The following is a 4,724-nucleotide window of genomic DNA, read 5'->3' on the forward strand; positions in this document are numbered from 1 at the left end:
GTGTCCCCCACGGCGCCCAAACTCGGGGTTCAGCCGTCCCTGAATGGATGATGCTTATACCACCCACTGTCCCCTGCTTGTGTCCCACCCTAAATGGGCAACCCCATTGTTCCAAGCCTCATCTCAGTCCCACCCCAAGCAAACATTCCCTGTAGCCCCAGACATTATGCCATCCTAAATGTGAACCCCCCCAGTCCCCTTCTACTGCCCCCAAACCTCACCCCAGGCAAGTACAGTCAGTGCATCCCAGCACTCCTGTTCCAGAGCACCTTTCTGCCACAAATGGATACCCCCATAATACTCCTTATTGCCCCTGCCCCTGAGCCATGTCCCACCCCAGCAGGCATTTTCACGTGCTCTCCATCTCCCTGCCACCAAAATCCATCTCACCCATGTGTCCTCCATCTCTTTGGTGTCCCCTGTGCCTGTCCCCATGCCCCACAACACGACGGGGTGCCCACTGTCCAGTCACCTGGTACCCTGTGCCCACCCTCACCCATGAAGGCTCTATCTCTGGTTTTTTCTCTAACGGCTAAGACAGTGTCTCCCCTGAACATGGAGGTTTTTCAGAGACAAAAAAGGGCAAGGGCTCTAGTGCATGGTTACCCCAGGGAGCTGGCGAGCCATGGAGCCGAGCTCCCCTGTGTCTTTGCGAGGGCCAGGGCATATTATGGATGGTCAATGTGGCTCATTGATTTCTTATATTGGCTGGAGGGAGCTGTGTGTCGACCCTGTCACCTCACTCCTGGTGGACATAGGGGAGACTCCTGTGCTATGGAGATCTGGTGCAGGGACAGGGCTCTGGGAGCTTGTGTATGGGGTGAAGGAAGGGCCTCTCTATGCAATGTGTGTGTATCCCATCCCTGCTGCCCTGGTTTGCATGCAGTGAGTACTTCTCTGTGTACGGTGCGAGTGTGGACAGCACAGCACCAGGTCGGATTGCGCTTCCCATGTACTCAGCTTCGTTGTAGGGGGAGAGAGGGGTGACAGAGATGTATGTCCCTGTGCGGCTGGTGTGCGGCTTTTTAGGATGGTACTGCTCAGGGGACAGTGACGTGAGGAGAATTCCTGGCTCATCCACAGTATGTCTGGCAGGAGGGAATGAGGACAGCAGCAGGGACCCGACTTTCGGGAGGTGCTGTGGCACCATGCCGCTGCCTGTTGTGTTTTTCGGAGGGGCCAGGGCTCACCTCGCTGCGGTGCAGGGCAGCAGATAGGGGTGCAGGCAGGGCACGAGCAGCGTGCCCCGCAGCTGTGCCCGGGGTAAGCTGCTGCCCCGCAGTCAACCCGGGGAGGTGTGGGGTGTGTGATCCGCACAGCCCCGGTATCTCGTCCGGGAAGTGTTGCGTTACACCCCGCCGCGCAGAAAAAGGCTGACTGTCCGGTGCCCGGGGTCAGCCCGGAGGTGGGAAGCGGCTCCTCCCTCCCCGGCTTTACGAGGAGAAAACATCCCCGGCATTTCTCGTCCGTCAGACTCACGCCCTGGCCCTGGCTGGGGCTGCGCGGGCTCCCCAGTGCGGGGCAGGAGCAAAGCCGGCAGCGCAGTGTGAATGCCGGGAGATGGATGGCAGGGGGATAAATCCTGCCACCACTTCCCAGGGTGAGACCTGGCTCCTTCATTGCTTGCTCTACTTTTTCTGATTAGTAAAGGGATGGATCCATGCTCCAGAGACACACACTGTGGGTTTCCCACATGGTGGCATATCCGAGGGGACAGTGGGATGTCCCTTATGTTCAGCACTCTGGGGACAAGGGACCCGATTGCCTCTGGATGGCTTATATGGGATGGGACAGAGAGAGGGGAAAGGAGATTGTGGGAACAGCCCTTCCTTGCCTTTGCGTGGTGCTGCTGTGTATGGTGTGGCAGTTTGGAAGGGGCTCTGGTGCTGGCTTGCCTTGGGGTCTGCAGGATGTCTGTCACTCCTATCTCTGCCCTGTGATCATCTGGGAGGGGACATACCCTTGCCTGGGAGGGACGTGTCTCCCCTGGCTTCCCGCAGGCTGCAGGGCTGTGCCTTGCCCAGCCTGGGAAACAGGTTCTCTGCTCTCCGCAGGGGCTGAGTTGGGAGGGTGTCCGTACTCCAGCTTTCACAGGGGCTGGCCTGTGACGTGTGGAGCATGGAGGGCAGTGTGTGCCTGTTCACAGGCTGCTGGGGCACCGGCAGTGTGGGCATGGGGGTCCTGGAGCTGGAGGGAGACCCTGCAGTGGCTGGGGCTGTGCAAGGGATCCCCTGCTTGAAGGGACCTGGGATGGGTCTCGGGGTCTGTCAGCCTCCTGGTGGGGGGGACAGTGAAGTGAATGGGACCACCAAATCCAGCCTGGTTTGTGGAGGGTGAGTTCTCTGCAGCAAGGAGGGGGCTCTGATGGGGATGGGGTGGGAGGTTGATGCTGGATCAGCTGCTCAGGGTTTTACACGCAGTGCGGTGGTGCTAAAAATGGGAGCAGAGGATAAGGTTGCAGTGCAGAAACCCATTGAGGGTTAACAGGCAAACACTGCTTCAACCCAGAGGAGCATTTTGGGGAAATATCCCTTGTGTTTGCCCTTGTTTTATATGTTCCCTGTGGCGCCAGTCTGGGGGGGCTGGCAAGACCTTTGCTCTGATCTGGGAGGGCTGCTCTGATGTTATGGGGTTGTGAGACCCCCTCACCCCTGCCTCTTGCATCAGCCCCTGGCGCTGGGCTATGTACACTTGATAAGGACATATGGGTAGAGCCCTGGGCAAAGGTCCAGGAGGTCTCCTGCACTCAGCTCTGCAAGGCAGCCCTGGCCCTAGGAGTGACTGGGGTCTGACTGTGCACTACCCATGAACCCGCCTTCCCTGGGGACAGGGATGCCACCATGTTACAATGTTGTGGTGCTGCATCACATTTGACTTGGATGGCACCAGGAAGAATCTGGTGCGACCTCAGGCCTATGAATTCAGCTTTCCCCAAAGGCAAGCCATGCATACACATAGGGCTGCATGCTCTGGTTTCTTCCAAGCAATGGAAGAGCAGCACGCAGGGCTTCTCGCTCTATCCCCTGGCTCTTCCCAGAGGTAGCATTGCAGGAAGGCTCAGAGCAAGAGGGACTCAGACATCTGGGGTTTGCGTCCAGCTCTCTGACAGCAGAGCATTTGCTGACAGGAGGGTGCCCTCCCTCCCAGGGCCCCACCAGCATGTTCAGACCCATCATGGTTGCAGTTGGGGGCATCAGGACCTTCCTGGAGCTCCTTTGTCCCTGCATAGGAGCAACTGGGGAGTAGAGGAGGTGTGAGCCCCAGCCAGCCCTTTGGGTCCTCTCAGGTGTCTGGTAGCCTCAGTGTTTAATTCGGGGATGCAGTGGTTTGCCATCATCTTCTGGCAACCCTGGTGCGTCTGTTCCTCCTCTTGCTGTGGTGCTGCTGTCTGTCCCTGGTAATGACAGTAATCTCTTGCACCCATCTGCCCTTTATATACATTTAGTGGGGCTTGTTGGCTGTGCATTTCAAAGCCTGGAGCAAAGTGCTTTGAGTTGGCTGAAGCTCTCCTTGTGCCACAGACCTCAGCCCCGTGCCTCGGGGTCATTCCAAAATGGGGTGGCAGGGTGTGCCTTGCACGCCATCCCGCCTGTGTCCCCATTGCTTTCTGCTGTAGGGCTGTCCCTGCCTGCCAGGGAATGGAGGCAGCTCAGCAGGGGGATCCTGGGAAAGGGATGTGATCTCCCTGCCCCAGACCCCCCCTCAGCGCATCTTCAACCCAGCTGCAGCAGTTAACAACCAAAGGGCTCCCAGAGCTAAATTAGAGGGTCTCTGGTTACACCGCAGAGCTGGGGGGGATGATGGACGTGGTGTTTGCTCTTGTCCATGTCTCCCTGGAGGTTTCTCGCCAGCAAATGTGCAGGCAGAGCTCTGGGACCACCTGCATCGGGAGGTGGTGGTGGTGGTGGCAAGGGTCAGTGTGCTAATCCCCAGCAGCAGCAGCTCCGGCAGCTCCAGCAGCCCAGTGCAAGTGCAGGGGCACAGGGCAGGAGCGGAGAGCTGCTGGGGTACGGCTGGGAGTGTGTGTGGTGGTGTTCTCTGTGTGTGTGCATATGGAGTACATATGCATAGATGTGTGTCCGTGTAGGTGTGTGTATGCACCATGCGTGTGCCCACACGTATATAGTGTGCCCGCGTGTCCTGGGTTCAGCTATTTTCTCCTTAGTAGCTGGTGCAGTGCTGTGGTTTTGACTTTCAGCCTGGGAACAACACTGTAGCTGAACCCAGGACACCATGCATGTCTGAACACACCCGTGTGTACGTAACGGGGCGTTTGTGTAGTGTCCTGGTGTGTATGGATACTCCTGCATGTGCTCTTTACACCTCCAAACAGGAGCTGTAAAAACTAATCAGAGAATAAAGGTGCTGCAAGTGGGAGAGGAGCGCTGGCAGAAGGTCCCACCCTGGCTCCCTTCCAGCTACTGCCCCAGAGTTGGATGTGAGGAACTTGGGGAGATGGACCCCTTCACTGACTTTTGCCTCTGTTAATCCACTGACTGGGTTAATACTGGAGGTAAATTTCCTGTGCCATCAGCACTGTGGTGGGGACATGGGGTCTGGCCCTCGGGAGGTGGAATCTGGTCCCACCACAGTGCCCATGGGCTTTTGCATATGCATGGTTTGTTGGACCGAGCTCAGCTGTGTGTGAGGTGAGTGTGCATGGAGGACAATGTGTATAGGAGGTGCATGAGCGTGCACCAGGGAAGGATGGCATGGGGACGGCA

Source organism: Nestor notabilis, unplaced genomic scaffold, assembly GCF_000696875.1.
Source record: "Nestor notabilis isolate BGI_N333 unplaced genomic scaffold, ASM69687v1 scaffold19013, whole genome shotgun sequence".
NCBI lineage: Eukaryota > Metazoa > Chordata > Aves > Psittaciformes > Psittacidae > Nestor > Nestor notabilis.